Source organism: Coffea arabica, chromosome 9c (assembly GCF_036785885.1).
Source record: "Coffea arabica cultivar ET-39 chromosome 9c, Coffea Arabica ET-39 HiFi, whole genome shotgun sequence".
Taxonomy (NCBI): domain Eukaryota; kingdom Viridiplantae; phylum Streptophyta; class Magnoliopsida; order Gentianales; family Rubiaceae; genus Coffea; species Coffea arabica.
Window position 1 is genome coordinate 4,294,540 of NC_092326.1, and position 19,943 is coordinate 4,314,482.

The following is a 19,943-nucleotide window of genomic DNA, read 5'->3' on the forward strand; positions in this document are numbered from 1 at the left end:
ATTTGACACTCACCAAGTAAATAAGAAGAAAAGGGCACTCGAAATTTAAGCGTCCACCGTGGGATCCTTTTGAAGTGCACCTTGTGTGCCTGAACAATTAATAAGGATTTATCACTCAAAATCCCCAATTATTACAAAGATTGCACTTAGTGCACAATCTAAGAAAAATTTCATGAAACAAATCCCAATCACTCGTAAATCGGGGTTTAAAATGGGATTTTTAAAGCACAGAAGCAATCGAGGTTTCATCTTGGAAATCAAGTTTAATACGCTCAAATAACATCAAAGGAATGAGGAGAATTCAAAAATTTCCATTTCCTTAAAATTCGGAAATTTCAGTTTTAGTATGAGATCTTTGAAAAATCGTATCTCATTCCTTACAAGTCCAAAATTGAAAAACGTGGTACCATTGGAAACCTTTTCCAAAGTACTAAAAGTTTCTAGAATACACTTTTCTAAGATTCCAAATGGAAAACATTCAAAATTGAGCTCAAAGTCGCTGTTTTGGTTCATAAGATAGATTTAAGTTGGTTTTTGGCCAATTTTGAAAATTTGGCAAAATTCACTTGATTGGAACTAGTTTTTGAAATTTGTAATTCTATTAGTGTTGTAATCGAAGTTTACAACAAAACAAGCATAACAAGAAACGGAGTTGTGACCACCAAGATATGGTAGCTCAAAGTTACCCAAATTTCCTTGTTAAACAAGGGTTTTCCAATATCAAGTCTTGAACTTTGGCAATTTAGTCAAGCAGCGAAATGGACTCGGATTGATACCAAATTCGGTAGTATAATACTCCTATATAAAGGGTATCCCTCTATCAATTTCATGGAAAAATACCTTCGGGAAGGTAGTCAACCAAACAATCAAAGTTTTGAAAAATCCTAAGGCAGAACTGCCTTGAGCTTTTTGGTTTTCCATTCCAAACATTTGGTCAAGGAAAATCCCTCAAACATGGTTCATTTGTGTAGGAAAAACCTGAGGAACATTCATGGTATATTTGGTAAGTGTTTTAACTCCAAGAAATTCAATTGGCAAGTCCACACCAAGTCTAGCATCAATTTTGCCCAAAATTTAGCGTTTTTAAGAACAGAGCAGGTTTCGAATTTTGATCACAAATCACTCAATTTAACTCGGAATTAAGCATGGTTGGTTGCGTTGGAAAAAAAATTCATAAAACTATAATTTCACAGAAGAAATAATTTTGAAATTCAGCACCCAACTAGCTCAAATTCGAGCCTCAAGTTGCAGCCTCTGTACTTCATTCCAGGAAAACAGAGAAACAGGACAGTCATCTTAAAATAGTTGGTACGGGCTACTTGGGTGGAACTAGGGGTTGCATTTTATACCGTTGGAAAGCTGGGAATGTATAGTTTCAAATTCCACTGACGGCCCTTGATTTCGACGTTGGAGCACAGAGTTATGGACGAAACAAGTAGACTGTCTGAGCATTACGGGAAAAATTTTCCAGGTTTACTAGCTTTGCAAGATTATTCCATTTGACCAACCAAACGTCAATATTTTTTGATGAAACTTTATACACCATCTATACAATATATAAACATCATATACAAGCCATCAAAACCTCAGAATTTCGAAAAAAGATGCACGATCAAAGCAGGGGCAGAATTGAAAATTTTTTAGCCATGCATTCCTTGAGGTTTATACTAGCTATGCACCATTAATCTACCAATTTGAGCACTAAACCAACATTAAATCCATCATCAATCATCATATCAGTCATCAATCCAAGAGTGGGAATTTATAGAACCCACCTTCACAATTTTTCCAACAATAACAAGCCACCCACATGAATAACTAAGCTCATAAGTGTAAATCAACTTCCATAAACCAAGTTTCTAGATTTAGATCATCACTTACTCTAGTTGATGTCCAAGGCAGTGATTTTCGATCTTTTTTTCTCCAGCAAAACCGTGAATATTAGCTCCTTTTTGCAGCTTAATCGGGTCTCCAAGTGTAGAGCTTAGTGTTGGTGAAATTTGGTGTGAATTGGATGAAGATTGGTGAAGTTTTGTGAAGAAAATTTGAAGAACAATGGTGTTCTTCTCCCTTGAGTTGGCCGGCCAAAGAGAGGTGAGGAGAGAGAGTATTTTGAGCAAATTTAGCTTCCTAAGGAAGATTCATTTGTGTGGCCCATATTTGTGCAAAAGTCAACTCTCTAATAGTGCACGTACGCGTGCGTTTCGTGCTCAATTCCTCTTGCATTTGTTTCACTAGTGCACTAAACCTCTAATGCACTTATATTCATATGAATATTATTCACCCTTAATTGTCCCAAAATAATAGTTTAAAGTCGCTCAATTAATCGCGCGCGTGAAAGCGCGTATTTCCAATTTAGACGCGATAAAGTGAAACCTTCGAGAAATTCTTATAACGATCGTACCACTAACTATCACTTGAGTACTTAAACCTAAAATTACCTATTTTAGGACCATTGTATAAGTCTCCAATTTTCCAAGCTTATTGTACTCCCAATTGGCTAAAATTTTCAAACACGTTTTCACTATTTTCGTTAATCGAGGTTCGAAAAATTAATTTTTGAAACGAGTCACTTTAAAAATATAATGAAGTCATAATTCCATGTATTGAAGTCTAATAAGGTTAGAAAATAATAATCGAAGCAAATATTAAGATAAATAATTAAATGAGCAAAAATAGGAGTCGAAAAATAATAATTTTTAGGAGTCCTCACAGTTTTGGCCAATTGTTAAATGTTCATTCATTCGTAAATCAATACAAAAAATGTAAGAGTTTGGTTAAGTCATAGACTATTATTGATGTGGTTGGTCTTGGATGACGAACTCTAAATGTGATTTCAAATGTCTAATGGTGTAACCCATTCAACCATAACGATATGGTGAAATTCAACCTTCAATGTCTTAGAAGATTAATTAATGTAGTTCAATTTTGTAGGCATGATTAAGGCCTTTAGCTTCGAAATGCTATAGGGCACTGATTTCCAAAACGAAATTGGATCCGGATGGCTTGACATTACTAATAAAGAATGCGAAGAAAAGGTAGAAGTATGAGTGCTTACATGTCCCCCAAGCAAATGTGAACAAACGAATTACACTTCTATGCTAATTTTATAGATTGTGTATGCTTTTTCAAATTGGATTCTTCTAAATTTCAACCTCATTTATTGTCTTCTTTGCATATGTTTGTATGCTTGAAAGCAAAATGCCTATTAGTTAGTAGAAATGTCAATGGAGTCGAACCAATCCAAGCTTGTTACGTTCGGTCAAAAAAAAAAACTCATTAAGCCTAAGTTTTAATTGAATTGGATAGAGATTGAACCTAAATATTAGATCCGAATTAAATGTGAATTGAGCTTGGGCTATATTAGGCTCAAACTCAATTAAAGCCCAACCATATATGAATATAATTATATGCGTAAAATATATATAACAATATCTATAATTTATAATTATCTATATGATTTATAAAGGAAAAAGAGGGGGTTTGAGGTAAACAAAAATTTGTCACTTTGTATACTTCTTAAACTACCCTTGATGATGGTGAAACTTTTGGTATAAACAAAAATCTATCTATCTTTGATAACTACCCACTACCAATATGATTTTTTACCAAGTAACATGTATTTTTTCATATTCTATTTTTCAACTTATTCAGTAAATCTTAATTTTAATTAGCAACTACCAATTATGGTTATGAATAACTATCAAAAAACTTCTTTTTATAAATTTTATTTTGTTGAATTTTTAACATATATATTTTCAAAATATAAAACCAATTTTCTTAAAAATGATTTCAATAAATATACTCAAAATACTTCACAAATATTTTTCTATTAGTAGCACGCACATTAGTGTGTGCTTTGAAGACTAGTATATATTATGACATAAAATGTTAATAATTTATATATAAATTTGTATTAATTCATAATTATAAAATATATATGATATATAATTATGAATCTGAGCCAAGTTTGATTTGAACTCGAAACTCATATAATAGTGTGAGCTGAATTTGACCCATTTTAATATGAGATCGAAGTTCGAAAATTCGAACCTCAAAAATGCATATAACTTGTGAGTCGAATTTGGGATTGCTGAAATCTGGTTCAAAAAGCTCGATTGACATCTTCAAGAACAACTTTTTAGTCCCTTTAAAGTACTATTCTCTCAACTTATATTTTTTTAATAATGATGATGATGAAAACACTTTGTTTTTTAAGTCATTAAAACTTTTACAATTTAAAGATATAAACACTTTTTTCACCATTCAATGGTAAATTTAGCTCGAGAATATAATATCTAAAAGGGAGTACAAAATCTCCTTTATAGAATCTTCTTGATTTAAAATCAAACCATGCTTAGTGTTCAAATCTTTTACCAATATTTAAAAAAAAATAGAAATCCTACTAGTTACATTTTTGCAGAAATTATTGTATTTAATTCTTTTTCGTCAAACGGTGCATGTTTACAACCCTGAAGACAAGAAAATTGGCATTTGCTTTGTTTATTTGCCCCTCTTCAAACTATGATGTTTGCCCCCCTCATACAACAACTCTAAAGGGATAACATTGGTTTCTAACACCCAACCCATAGTTTAAAAAGATTCAACATCCTTTCTTGATGGCCAACTTATTGAAGGCAAGCTGGTCCTTTTTCAAACTATGATGCTTGTGCATTAAAATCATTTTGAAGCCCCTCCATAACATTTTACAGAAAGCAAAGTATACATTAATACATATTTTTTTGATCAATTACTGATATCTACATTACTCCTATTTTAACCTACACTATCAAGCATCCAATTGAACTATTGGCGATAATTTCGCATTTAGATCAAAGGATATATTACTACACGCCGTTTGAATTTTACTACAAAATACCTGATTTACATTCGGACATGTATGTTATGCTTCTTCACCTCATGGTCATCTTCCTAAGCCAGTTAGTTTACATCACCCATTTTATCATGTTCTGAATTTCTACTGTAAATATGCATGTCACCGCGATGAAAAATTACACTGACCTCCCCTGAGGTTACTAATCCTTTGCAAATTTAGTCCAAATGATTAAAATATTATTTTAGGGAGTGAAATTAGAATTTTGTACTAGATTTTCCCTTTGTGCTACATATCCAATGAATGACAAAGTACTATAAATCAATTAACAATTAATAAATTTTAAGGAGTATAATTTATGGGCAAAATGCATTACTTTTTTAAAGTACCAGTTCTTTACGAGTATTTTACTTTTAAATATTTAATTTATGATAAATATATTAATATTTGTAAGTAAAATACAAAAATTGTTATAGTAATATTCTTTCAAAAAGGAAATCGATAGGTTATTTATTTAATATAAATTACATATTTTTTTAAAAAAATAAATGGCCCATAAAGTATTAATTTTTATGGCTTTCATCTATTACACGAGTAAAGTATTCGCTCTTTATGTGCATTTTATTCTGAATCATTTAATTTATGTTAAATACATAAATGTTTGTAACTAAAATTGAAAAAAGTGTTATATTAATATTTTTACGGAAGAGAGATTGGTAGGTTTTGTATTTAACAAAAATTAATATTTGAAAGTAAATACAAATCTGTATTTGAGCGTAAATATTTGTATTAAATTAAATGTTTGAAAGTAAAATACTCTTGAAGAACCAGTACTTTAAATAGTTACCGGTTCTTTATAGGCAAACACACATTACTCATTTAAAGTACCGGTTTTTTACGGATATTTTATTTTCAAACATTTAATTTATGATAAATATATCAGTGTTTGTTAGTAAAATTCAAAAAGTGTTACAGTAATATTCTTGCAAAAAGAAAATTGGTAGGTTATTTATTTAATATAAAATAAATATTTTTTTTAAAAAAAGACCCATAAAGTATTAATTTTTATGGCTTTCATCCATTACATGAGTAAAGTATTGGATCTTTATGAGTATTTTATTCTGAATCATTTAATTTATGTTAAATATATAAATATTTGTAACTAAAATTGAAAAAGTGTTATATTAATATTTTTACGAAAGAGAGATTGGTAGTTTTTGTATTTAATAAAAATTAAATATTTGAAAGTAAACACAAATATGTATTTGAGCGTAAATATTTGTATTAAATTAAATGTTTGAAAGTAAAATACCCATAAAGAGCCGGTACTTTAAATGAGTAATGCATATTTGCCTATAAACTATACTCTTTAAAGTTTATTAATTGTTAATTAATTTATAGTAATTTGTCGTTCATTGGATATGTAGTACAAAGAGCAAATCTGGTACAAAACAAAATTTTAATTTTACTCCCTAAAATAATATTTTAATCGTTTGGACTAAATTTGTAAAGGATTAGTAACCTCAGGGGAGGTCAGTGTAATTTTCAAACCATAGGAGAGGTCAGTGCAAACGTCAGAAACCTCAGGGGAGGTTTCTGCAATTATCCCGATAAAATATCATGTGGATCATTTGCATTGCTGGCGTGACAATAATTACATTATTAGTGTGCCGGATCGAGCGAGGATTGGGTGGCCCGATCTAGACAGTTGATTTTAAGTTTACTTTCTCTTTTTTCTTTTTTCTATTTGAAAAAAAACAAAAGATCTTTAACGGCCCAAATTAATTAGTACTCCAACAAAACCAAGTTCTCCCTCCGGCGAAGGCCGAAAGAAGCAATCAAACCAAAACAAAGCTAGAAAATAATAAGACGACGGCAGCGACCAGAACGAGAAGGAAGAAATGCGGACCCTTTCTCTTTCTGCGACCTCCTCTGCATTTTCTTTGTCTCTCCCGAACAAAAAATTGGCCACTTTGAAGACGAAGTGTCAGGTTCCTCAGTCTTGTTGCTCTTACCGCCGTCAACAGTATTCTCACACTCTTCAGCTAAATCAGCAACAACAGCCCGCCTCTACTTTTCTTGGCTTTAATCCCTTAAGGTACTAGTACATGAAGAACTGCATGCTTCTCTGCGTAGAGATGATTGAGTGATCAAAGGCTGAACTTATGAGATTTTTGTGGGTTTTTGCTGTTGAATCGTGGCTGAAAACTCTGTTTATGCAACCGATGCAGAGATTTTGTTTTATTGCAAAAGAGTCTCAAGATTTTGTGTGGGTTTTTGGCTGTGGGTTCTTGGGGTGGTGTTCCAATGTTTGGTGGTGTAATCAGGGTTAAATTTGTAAGACTCTTTTTTGTGGGTTTTTGGTGCTGATCCTTGGGTTACTTTTGGCTATTTTGTTTATCTGATGCAGAGTTTTAGTTTGGTTGTGAGTTTTTAAGTTTTTTTTTTGGTCGGTTTTGACTGGGGATTCTTGGGATTATGCTATAACTGTTTGTTTTGTTTGTGTGATGCAGAGTTTCGGAAAATGGCAAAAAGGTTGTGGATGTGATGATGAAGAAGAAAAGGAGTCACGGGTTGAGTGCAGTTTGCTATGCTGCCTCTCTTACTACTACCAATCTCGAATGGGTTGCTGCTGTTTGTTCCATGTAACCTAATGATCTCATCCAAATACAACTTGGCCAACTTCTCCAATGGATACTTCATGTTAATTGGCAGAAAATGAGCCGATTTGGTCAATCTATCCACTATCACCAAAATCACATCATGACCTCTCTGTGTTCTTGGTAATCCCGATACAAAATTCATGGTGATATTCTCCCATTTCCACTCAGGTATTTCTAGAGGTTGCAACAATCCCGATAGTTTCTGATCTTCGGCTTTAACCTGTTGACAAATTAAGTATGTCTGGACAAATTGAGCAATCTCCTTCTTCATGTTCTTCCACCAATAGACTCTTTAAGTTTTGGTACATTTTATTCCCTCCTGGATGTACCGTAAACTTTGATCGGTGTGCCTCTTCTAAAATTTTCTTTTTAAACCCTTCATCTTTTGGCACAACTACTCGATTCCGAAATCTCAATACACCATTCGATCCCAAGTTAAAGTTTGACTTGTTCCCCTTTTTAATCTTTTCCAACCACTTCTGCACTTCAGTGTCCTTGCCTTAAGATTCATTGATAGGTTCTATTAAAGTTAAATTCAATACAATATTCTCCAAAATTACTTTTCTCGGTTCCAGTAGAGAATTTCAATAACTAACTTCTTCCAACAATTGAAATTTCTTAATCATCAATCCAGCCATCTGTACTTGACGACTCAAAGCATCAGCCACTACATTAGCTTTCCCTGGATGGTACTTAATCGTACAGTCATAGTTTTTCAGAAATTCCATCCATTTACGTTGTTTCAAATTCAGTTCCTTCTGTGAAAATAAATACTTAACACTTTTGTGATCAGTAAAGACTTCAAACGTTACTCCATACAAGTAATGTCTCCATTTTTTCAAAATAAATACCATAGCCGCTAACTCCAAGTCATGAGTCGGGTAATTCTCTTCATGCGGTTTCAATTTTCTAGAGGCATATGCTATCAATTTGTCATTTTGCATCAAAACACGCCCCAAACCTTCCTTAAATGCATCTGTGTAAATCACAAAATTATCCTTTCCGTTTGGCAAAGCTAACATAGGCACCCTTGTCAACCGTCTTTTCAATTCTTGGAAACTATCTTCACACTTAGGAATTCATATAAACTTCCTATTTTTCTTGGTCAGCTCGGTCATTGGTCCAGCAATTCTAGAAAAATCTTTGATAAATCTCCGGTAATACCCTGCTAATCCAATAAAACTCCGAATCTCGGTAGGGTTTTCCAGTCGTTTCCATTTCGAAACAGTTTCAAATTTAGCTGGATCCACTTTAATCCCATCCTTATAAATTATGTGTTCCAAGAAAGTCACTTCTTTTAACCAGAACTCACACTTGTTAAACTTATCATATAATTGATGTTCCCTCAAAGTTTGTAAAATAATTCTCAAATATTTCTCATGATCTTTCACATTCTTAAAATACACCAATATGTCATCAATAAAGACCACCACAAATTGATATAGATAAGGTTTAAAGACCCTATGTATTAAATCCATGAAAGCAGCAGGTGCATTCGTTAACCCAACGGCATCACGGCAAATTCAAAATGCCCATATCTCGAGTTAAAAGCAGTCTTTGGTATGTCATTCTCCCAAATCCTCAACTGATAATAACCCTGTCTCAAATCCAATTTCGAGAATACTACAGCCCCTTGCAATTGGTCAAATAATTCATCAATGTGGGGCAAATGGTACTTATTCTTAATAGTGACCTAATTCAAGCCTCTATAGTCAATACATAGTCTCAAACTCTCGTCCTTTTTCTTAACGAACAAAACTGGGGCTCCCCACGGAGAATCACTCTCTTTTATAAAACCCCTTTCCAGCAAGTCTTGCATTGCAATTTCAACTCCTTCAATTCTGCTGGAGTCATCCGATATGGCGTCTTAGAGATAGGTGTCACTCCCGGAATTACATCAATTTTAAAAGCTATTTCCCGTTCTGGAGGTAGATACTCTAACTTTTCGGAAAAAATATTTGGAAAGTCTTTCATTACAGGCATATCCTCCAAATTCATCTTATCACTAGGGGTATTAATAAAAAAAGCCAAATACCCTTGAATTCCTTTACTTAATAATTTTCTAACCCGAATTCCTGAAATAAGTGCAGATGAAATCAATTTACCCCTTACATCCAACTTCAGGGTTGCCTCCCCTGGAATACACAATTCTACAATTTTCATCCTACAATTTAACTGGACATTATAACGGGCTAGCCCATCCATTTCTAAAATTACATCATATCCCTTAATTGCTAAACCTACAAGGTCGGCCAATAGTTTTCATTCCCCGACACAGACTTCACAATCTCTATATACCAGGTTAGCAATTAAACTTTGATCTCCAGTAGGTGTTTTAACTTCCAAATCATACGGTAACTTAATTGGTTTCAAGTCTATCTCACTCATAAAGTTAGGGTATGTTGCACCCGGATCAATTAAAACCCTAACTAAACGATGAAAGATTGGAATTGTACCTTCAACCACTTCAATTGCCTCAGGAACCTGCTGATAGTCCAGTGCATAAACTGTAGCCGGCACTTTCGGTCGACTTCCTCCAGCACTGGTCTGCTTAGAGGATGACCTTTCTGGCCTCTGAGTGTTACTTCCCATTTTTGGTACTTTTGGACAATTTGCGACTTGATGTTCGGCACTACCACAAAACAAGCACTTTCCCGACTTTCTCCAGCAGTCATTCTCGGAGTGATTGGGTTTTCCACAGTATCCACAAGTAACTTGAGAGGTCACTGCCGAACCAGTAGAAGGTGCACCCCTAACTTAAGTTGGGCCACCACGACCTCCTCTAGACAGAGCTCCCCTAGAAGCTCCAGCAATTCTTGTTCCTCCCGCTCTTCTTTCCATTTTAGAAGGTTGTGCACTCTTACCAGCCTGCCCTAATGCAGAGCCAGAAAAATGTCTCTTTCTATTGTGAAAGTCTCTCACTTGCAATCTTGCACTCTCAACCCTTTGTGTCTTCTCTAAAGGTTCAGTAAATGTAGAGATTTGCGTTGCGGTCAAGCTCTCCTGAATTTTCACATTGAACCCTTGTACAAATCGCCTTTATCGTCTTCCGTTCATTAGTTACCAATTTAAGGGCATATTTAGAAAGTTTAGTGAATTTTCCTTCGTACTCCGCTACACTAAGGGTCCCCTGTTTCAATTTGATAAATTCATCATCCCTCTTTTCTTGGACTAAGAGCGGAAGAAACTTTTCATTAAACTCCCTCGTAAAATTCTCCCAAGTCCAAGGGGTTTGAACTCTTTCCCATTTTCCTTTCACCATATCCCACCAAGCACGAACTACTCCCTCAAACTGGAAGGCTACAAAATTCACTCGCCTATCTTCAGTGTAGTCTAAAGCAGCGAATATGTTGGTCATCCTTTCTAACCAATTCTCCGCTACCTTAGGATCAGATTCGCCAAGGAACTTAGGCGGGTTAAATTTCAAGAACCTCTCTAAAGCTCTATCCTCACCCCTATCCTATCCCCTAGTTTGGTTAAGTGGTCTAAGACCTTGTCTATCAGCTAAACGTTCTAGGATATCAGTCATCCTGTTAATGGCAGTAGCCACTTGATTACTCTCGATATTTTTCTGACCCTGGGTCGGTCCAGTTGCCGATCCCTAGTTATTCCCCTGAGATTGAGTCTGGCTAGTCCCTCGCCCATGGCCTCGACCATAGTCTCGGCCCCTTCTTAGTCTTCCTTTAACCTAGGCGTGCCTAGTGCAAGAAATAAGTCAATTATGCGGTGCAAAGTAGAAAGCAGGAGCAATTCAAGAAAACATTGAAAATAACAATAATTTACATTCATTAATATGTCAAGTTTATACAATTAGTAAGTCATGAAAAAAATCACAAAAATATAGCACACAAGTGCCACAAAATACTTTTAGTTACAGAAGACTAAAGTAAAACAAGTGTCTCAATAATAGATCACACAGTCATGCAAAATACAATGGTCTCAGCAGTTAGTATCACCCCAACTAATTCTAACTATACTAGTCAAAAGGGTCAAAAGAGAGGTTAATCTGTCTAGACCTAGTCCGCAGTAGGACTATCAGTAGGAACCTCCTTCTTAGGATCCTCCTCCTCCTCAGAGCTCTGAACTACACCCATCGCCTCATCTACTAGTCTAGTGGCATCAGTTAGGATCCCGAAAGCCCTATCACGAATCTCCTCCCTCAACCTAGTAAGTTGAGCTCTAGTGCTCCGAACCTCCCCATTAACAATAGCAGATGTAGTTACCTCGCCCTCTATCACCTCCTCGAATTCGGCGATCCTCTCGTCCTGAGCGCTAACCATCTGTCTAAACTCGTCCACCTCTGCCTGAAGATCCCTGTTAAGATCCACTAGCTGACGACGCTCGTTGTCCAGAGCAAGCACGAGGTGATTCGGGTAGATAAAGGTAACCCTACACGAATATCGATGATATCTATCAGATGGGGAATAGTGTACTTGAACTTCCTCACTAAGCGCTCGGTAGTAGATAGGCTTAGGAGGCACTATATGACCATTCGCATGGCCATTCCCGTTAGCTGCCGGAACTCCATTTCCGTTTTCCATCCCTGCAAAATAATAGCACTTTTCGCGTTAGAAATTTAAATCACCATCTAGTTCGGATGTCGTTTATGCATGCCTAATCCAATCACTAGTATGCTCCAAATACCCCTTAAGGTATAACTTAACTATCCGGTTTCAGATCTTAAGGGTAGAGTATCTAATATGTCTCCCATATAGATCCCTAACCTAGCGCTCTGATACCAACTGTGACGCCCCCACTTCTCCTTAAAGCGAATCAAAGGGTATCCGCGGGATGCCTGCCCAATTCTCGTCAGGACTGAAGCGATATACATTCAAACTTATAACGGTACTAGGCATCACATCCAGATAAAATAAATGCAATTAGTGCGGAAGCGTTCAAGTTTAACAATATTTTACAATTCCCAAATCTATATAACGGGTTTCCAAAAACATCCCATAATATACAATAGTCGAAAAGTCTAAACAATAGTATTGGAACCCTGTTACAAAAGTCCACAAAAGTACTCAAAATAGAAATTTCCTTCGAGTCTCATACCAAGCCCAAACCTAGGGGTGGCAGTCGGGTCGGGTTCGGGTTGGCGGGTCGGATTGAGACTTAAGTATAACAAAGAACCTGTTGACCCGAACCCGACCCGCCAATCCGAAACGGGTCAGGGTACCTGACACGAATCCGAAAATTTCGGGTTGGCGGGTCGACCCGAAATGACCCGAAACTTAATTTTAATTTATTAATTTATCACTGTAATTTCTAATAAAATCAATTTTTCACAAAATTAATTACATCATCAAGTAATAAAAATTTAAATAAATAATTTCAAACCAAATCTAAAATAAATTAAACACCATAAAAGTGTTTTATCCCAAATCAAATATAAAATAAATTAAAACAGCATAAAAGTAAAAAATAACATAATATATTATTTGTCCAAATATAATAATTTTAACTTCACGCAAGTTAAATAAATTCATTTAGGATTAAGTAATTAATGCCTTTGAAAAAAAAGATTGATTTAATTTAGTTAGATAAAATAATTTTAATGTTTATTAAATTAGTTTTAATTCGTAAACGGGTCACATCGGGTCATATCAGGTCACCACGAGTTGATCCGAAATTGACCTGTTTTCTTTTTGGGTTCATCGGGTTCGACCCGATTCTGATCCGAACTTCCGAAACCTCAACCCAAACCCATTAATTTCGTGTTAGATTCGTGTCGTGTTTCGGATCGTGTCAGGAATTGCCACCCCTACCCAAACCTGTTAAGGAAAACAAATCTACAGGGTGAGCAAAACGCTCGTGAGACTAAAAATACACATGCAAGCACATTGTTCAAATAACAATTCCAAATTGACAAGTCGAGCAATAATATATACATGATTGACAATTTACGAGGAAAGTAACCATAAACAATTTAAGGATACTAGAGCTCTCAGGAGCTATGTTTCCCTTGCACGATCAATAACCTCCACGAGTTGACACTCCATCAATCGGGTAGGTTTAGTCCGCAGAACTCCACTTAACTTGTCCCCTTTCACCTTACATACCTCTGTTTCAGGCCCGCCTGTCATTTGTTGTTTAAGGCAATACTACTCGAGTATGCCAAGTAAGATCTCTCCAATAGATCAATCTTATCATGTGATTCTCATAACTCACCAAGATTCCCGACCAAACCCATGTCGGTTCGAGTCCAAGGATCGCCAATGAGATGTGAGCGTCCCCCAAGCATGTTTGAGTGTCAAGGAGATTCACTCCAACGACGTATGCAGCCATAGCATACTATTTCAAGTCAAGCAAGCATGTAACATGTACAAACAATTAAGACATTCGAGTATTTCAAGTACGAGTCATTTATTTCAAACGAGAACGAGGGCGATAAAGTACACCCCCGTCTCGAATTTTAAAATATCTCAAGTATCAATAACAGGTAACATGTATCGAGTTCACGGAGTTCAAGTAAACATGCATTTGACACTCACCAAGTAAATAAGAAGAAAAGGGCACTCGAAATTTAAGCGTCCACCGTGGGATCCTTTTGAAGTGCACCTTGTGTGCCTGAACAATTAATAAGGATTTATCACTCAAAATCCCCAATTATTACAAAGATTGCACTTAGTGCACAATCTAAGAAAAATTTCATGAAACAAATCCCAATCACTCGTAAATCGGGGTTTAAAATGGGATTTTTAAAGCACAGAAGCAATCGAGGTTTCATCTTGGAAATCAAGTTTAATACGCTCAAATAACATCAAAGGAATGAGGAGAATTCAAAAATTTCCATTTCCTTAAAATTCGGAAATTTCAGTTTTAGTATGAGATCTTTGAAAAATCGTATCTCATTCCTTACAAGTCCAAAATTGAAAAACGTGGTACCATTGGAAACCTTTTCCAAAGTACTAAAAGTTTCTAGAATACACTTTTCTAAGATTCCAAATGGAAAACATTCAAAATTGAGCTCAAAGTCGCTGTTTTGGTTCATAAGATAGATTTAAGTTGGTTTTTGGCCAATTTTGAAAATTTGGCAAAATTCACTTGATTGGAACTAGTTTTTGAAATTTGTAATTCTATTAGTGTTGTAATCGAAGTTTACAACAAAACAAGCATAACAAGAAACGGAGTTGTGACCACCAAGATATGGTAGCTCAAAGTTACCCAAATTTCCTTGTTAAACAAGGGTTTTCCAATATCAAGTCTTGAACTTTGGCAATTTAGTCAAGCAGCGAAATGGACTCGGATTGATACCAAATTCGGTAGTATAATACTCCTATATAAAGGGTATCCCTCTATCAATTTCATGGAAAAATACCTTCGGGAAGGTAGTCAACCAAACAATCAAAGTTTTGAAAAATCCTAAGGCAGAACTGCCTTGAGCTTTTTGGTTTTCCATTCCAAACATTTGGTCAAGGAAAATCCCTCAAACATGGTTCATTTGTGTAGGAAAAACCTGAGGAACATTCATGGTATATTTGGTAAGTGTTTTAACTCCAAGAAATTCAATTGGCAAGTCCACACCAAGTCTAGCATCAATTTTGCCCAAAATTTAGCGTTTTTAAGAACAGAGCAGGTTTCGAATTTTGATCACAAATCACTCAATTTAACTCGGAATTAAGCATGGTTGGTTGCGTTGGAAAAAAAATTCATAAAACTATAATTTCACAGAAGAAATAATTTTGAAATTCAGCACCCAACTAGCTCAAATTCGAGCCTCAAGTTGCAGCCTCTGTACTTCATTCCAGGAAAACAGAGAAACAGGACAGTCATCTTAAAATAGTTGGTACGGGCTACTTGGGTGGAACTAGGGGTTGCATTTTATACCGTTGGAAAGCTGGGAATGTATAGTTTCAAATTCCACTGACGGCCCTTGATTTCGACGTTGGAGCACAGAGTTATGGACGAAACAAGTAGACTGTCTGAGCATTACGGGAAAAATTTTCCAGGTTTACTAGCTTTGCAAGATTATTCCATTTGACCAACCAAACGTCAATATTTTTTGATGAAACTTTATACACCATCTATACAATATATAAACATCATATACAAGCCATCAAAACCTCAGAATTTCGAAAAAAGATGCACGATCAAAGCAGGGGCAGAATTGAAAATTTTTTAGCCATGCATTCCTTGAGGTTTATACTAGCTATGCACCATTAATCTACCAATTTGAGCACTAAACCAACATTAAATCCATCATCAATCATCATATCAGTCATCAATCCAAGAGTGGGAATTTATAGAACCCACCTTCACAATTTTTCCAACAATAACAAGCCACCCACATGAATAACTAAGCTCATAAGTGTAAATCAACTTCCATAAACCAAGTTTCTAGATTTAGATCATCACTTACTCTAGTTGATGTCCAAGGCAGTGATTTTCGATCTTTTTTTCTCCAGCAAAACCGTGAATATTAGCTCCTTTTTGCAGCTTAATCGGGTCTCCAAGTGTAGAGCTTAGTGTTGGTGAAATTTGGTGTGAATTGGATGAAGATTGGTGAAGTTTTGTGAAGAAAATTTGAAGAACAATGGTGTTCTTCTCCCTTGAGTTGGCCGGCCAAAGAGAGGTGAGGAGAGAGAGTATTTTGAGCAAATTTAGCTTCCTAAGGAAGATTCATTTGTGTGGCCCATATTTGTGCAAAAGTCAACTCTCTAATAGTGCACGTACGCGTGCGTTTCGTGCTCAATTCCTCTTGCATTTGTTTCACTAGTGCACTAAACCTCTAATGCACTTATATTCATATGAATATTATTCACCCTTAATTGTCCCAAAATAATAGTTTAAAGTCGCTCAATTAATCGCGCGCGTGAAAGCGCGTATTTCCAATTTAGACGCGATAAAGTGAAACCTTCGAGAAATTCTTATAACGATCGTACCACTAACTATCACTTGAGTACTTAAACCTAAAATTACCTATTTTAGGACCATTGTATAAGTCTCCAATTTTCCAAGCTTATTGTACTCCCAATTGGCTAAAATTTTCAAACACGTTTTCACTATTTTCGTTAATCGAGGTTCGAAAAATTAATTTTTGAAACGAGTCACTTTAAAAATATAATGAAGTCATAATTCCATGTATTGAAGTCTAATAAGGTTAGAAAATAATAATCGAAGCAAATATTAAGATAAATAATTAAATGAGCAAAAATAGGAGTCGAAAAATAATAATTTTTAGGAGTCCTCACAGTTTTGGCCAATTGTTAAATGTTCATTCATTCGTAAATCAATACAAAAAATGTAAGAGTTTGGTTAAGTCATAGACTATTATTGATGTGGTTGGTCTTGGATGACGAACTCTAAATGTGATTTCAAATGTCTAATGGTGTAACCCATTCAACCATAACGATATGGTGAAATTCAACCTTCAATGTCTTAGAAGATTAATTAATGTAGTTCAATTTTGTAGGCATGATTAAGGCCTTTAGCTTCGAAATGCTATAGGGCACTGATTTCCAAAACGAAATTGGATCCGGATGGCTTGACATTACTAATAAAGAATGCGAAGAAAAGGTAGAAGTATGAGTGCTTACATGTCCCCCAAGCAAATGTGAACAAACGAATTACACTTCTATGCTAATTTTATAGATTGTGTATGCTTTTTCAAATTGGATTCTTCTAAATTTCAACCTCATTTATTGTCTTCTTTGCATATGTTTGTATGCTTGAAAGCAAAATGCCTATTAGTTAGTAGAAATGTCAATGGAGTCGAACCAATCCAAGCTTGTTACGTTCGGTCAAAAAAAAAAACTCATTAAGCCTAAGTTTTAATTGAATTGGATAGAGATTGAACCTAAATATTAGATCCGAATTAAATGTGAATTGAGCTTGGGCTATATTAGGCTCAAACTCAATTAAAGCCCAACCATATATGAATATAATTATATGCGTAAAATATATATAACAATATCTATAATTTATAATTATCTATATGATTTATAAAGGAAAAAGAGGGGGTTTGAGGTAAACAAAAATTTGTCACTTTGTATACTTCTTAAACTACCCTTGATGATGGTGAAACTTTTGGTATAAACAAAAATCTATCTATCTTTGATAACTACCCACTACCAATATGATTTTTTACCAAGTAACATGTATTTTTTCATATTCTATTTTTCAACTTATTCAGTAAATCTTAATTTTAATTAGCAACTACCAATTATGGTTATGAATAACTATCAAAAAACTTCTTTTTATAAATTTTATTTTGTTGAATTTTTAACATATATATTTTCAAAATATAAAACCAATTTTCTTAAAAATGATTTCAATAAATATACTCAAAATACTTCACAAATATTTTTCTATTAGTAGCACGCACATTAGTGTGTGCTTTGAAGACTAGTATATATTATGACATAAAATGTTAATAATTTATATATAAATTTGTATTAATTCATAATTATAAAATATATATGATATATAATTATGAATCTGAGCCAAGTTTGATTTGAACTCGAAACTCATATAATAGTGTGAGCTGAATTTGACCCATTTTAATATGAGATCGAAGTTCGAAAATTCGAACCTCAAAAATGCATATAACTTGTGAGTCGAATTTGGGATTGCTGAAATCTGGTTCAAAAAGCTCGATTGACATCTTCAAGAACAACTTTTTAGTCCCTTTAAAGTACTATTCTCTCAACTTATATTTTTTTAATAATGATGATGATGAAAACACTTTGTTTTTTAAGTCATTAAAACTTTTACAATTTAAAGATATAAACACTTTTTTCACCATTCAATGGTAAATTTAGCTCGAGAATATAATATCTAAAAGGGAGTACAAAATCTCCTTTATAGAATCTTCTTGATTTAAAATCAAACCATGCTTAGTGTTCAAATCTTTTACCAATATTTAAAAAAAAATAGAAATCCTACTAGTTACATTTTTGCAGAAATTATTGTATTTAATTCTTTTTCGTCAAACGGTGCATGTTTACAACCCTGAAGACAAGAAAATTGGCATTTGCTTTGTTTATTTGCCCCTCTTCAAACTATGATGTTTGCCCCCCTCATACAACAACTCTAAAGGGATAACATTGGTTTCTAACACCCAACCCATAGTTTAAAAAGATTCAACATCCTTTCTTGATGGCCAACTTATTGAAGGCAAGCTGGTCCTTTTTCAAACTATGATGCTTGTGCATTAAAATCATTTTGAAGCCCCTCCATAACATTTTACAGAAAGCAAAGTATACATTAATACATATTTTTTTGATCAATTACTGATATCTACATTACTCCTATTTTAACCTACACTATCAAGCATCCAATTGAACTATTGGCGATAATTTCGCATTTAGATCAAAGGATATATTACTACACGCCGTTTGAATTTTACTACAAAATACCTGATTTACATTCGGACATGTATGTTATGCTTCTTCACCTCATGGTCATCTTCCTAAGCCAGTTAGTTTACATCACCCATTTTATCATGTTCTGAATTTCTACTGTAAATATGCATGTCACCGCGATGAAAAATTACACTGACCTCCCCTGAGGTTACTAATCCTTTGCAAATTTAGTCCAAATGATTAAAATATTATTTTAGGGAGTGAAATTAGAATTTTGTACTAGATTTTCCCTTTGTGCTACATATCCAATGAATGACAAAGTACTATAAATCAATTAACAATTAATAAATTTTAAGGAGTATAATTTATGGGCAAAATGCATTACTTTTTTAAAGTACCAGTTCTTTACGAGTATTTTACTTTTAAATATTTAATTTATGATAAATATATTAATATTTGTAAGTAAAATACAAAAATTGTTATAGTAATATTCTTTCAAAAAGGAAATCGATAGGTTATTTATTTAATATAAATTACATATTTTTTTAAAAAAATAAATGGCCCATAAAGTATTAATTTTTATGGCTTTCATCTATTACACGAGTAAAGTATTCGCTCTTTATGTGCATTTTATTCTGAATCATTTAATTTATGTTAAATACATAAATGTTTGTAACTAAAATTGAAAAAAGTGTTATATTAATATTTTTACGGAAGAGAGATTGGTAGGTTTTGTATTTAACAAAAATTAATATTTGAAAGTAAATACAAATCTGTATTTGAGCGTAAATATTTGTATTAAATTAAATGTTTGAAAGTAAAATACTCTTGAAGAACCAGTACTTTAAATAGTTACCGGTTCTTTATAGGCAAACACACATTACTCATTTAAAGTACCGGTTTTTTACGGATATTTTATTTTCAAACATTTAATTTATGATAAATATATCAGTGTTTGTTAGTAAAATTCAAAAAGTGTTACAGTAATATTCTTGCAAAAAGAAAATTGGTAGGTTATTTATTTAATATAAAATAAATATTTTTTTTAAAAAAAGACCCATAAAGTATTAATTTTTATGGCTTTCATCCATTACATGAGTAAAGTATTGGATCTTTATGAGTATTTTATTCTGAATCATT

General features: G+C 34.0%; 1 long non-coding RNA gene across 1 annotated transcript; it reads left to right on the forward strand.

The window, feature by feature from the left end:
* Positions 1 to 6,518: 6,518 nt before the first annotated feature.
* LOC140014318 (uncharacterized) lies at positions 6,519 to 7,397 on the forward strand. Its single transcript, XR_011821043.1, has 2 exons — positions 6,519 to 6,932; positions 7,348 to 7,397. It is a non-coding gene; the product is annotated as an uncharacterized lncRNA (long non-coding RNA).
* The last annotated feature ends 12,546 nt before the right edge of the window (positions 7,398 to 19,943 follow it).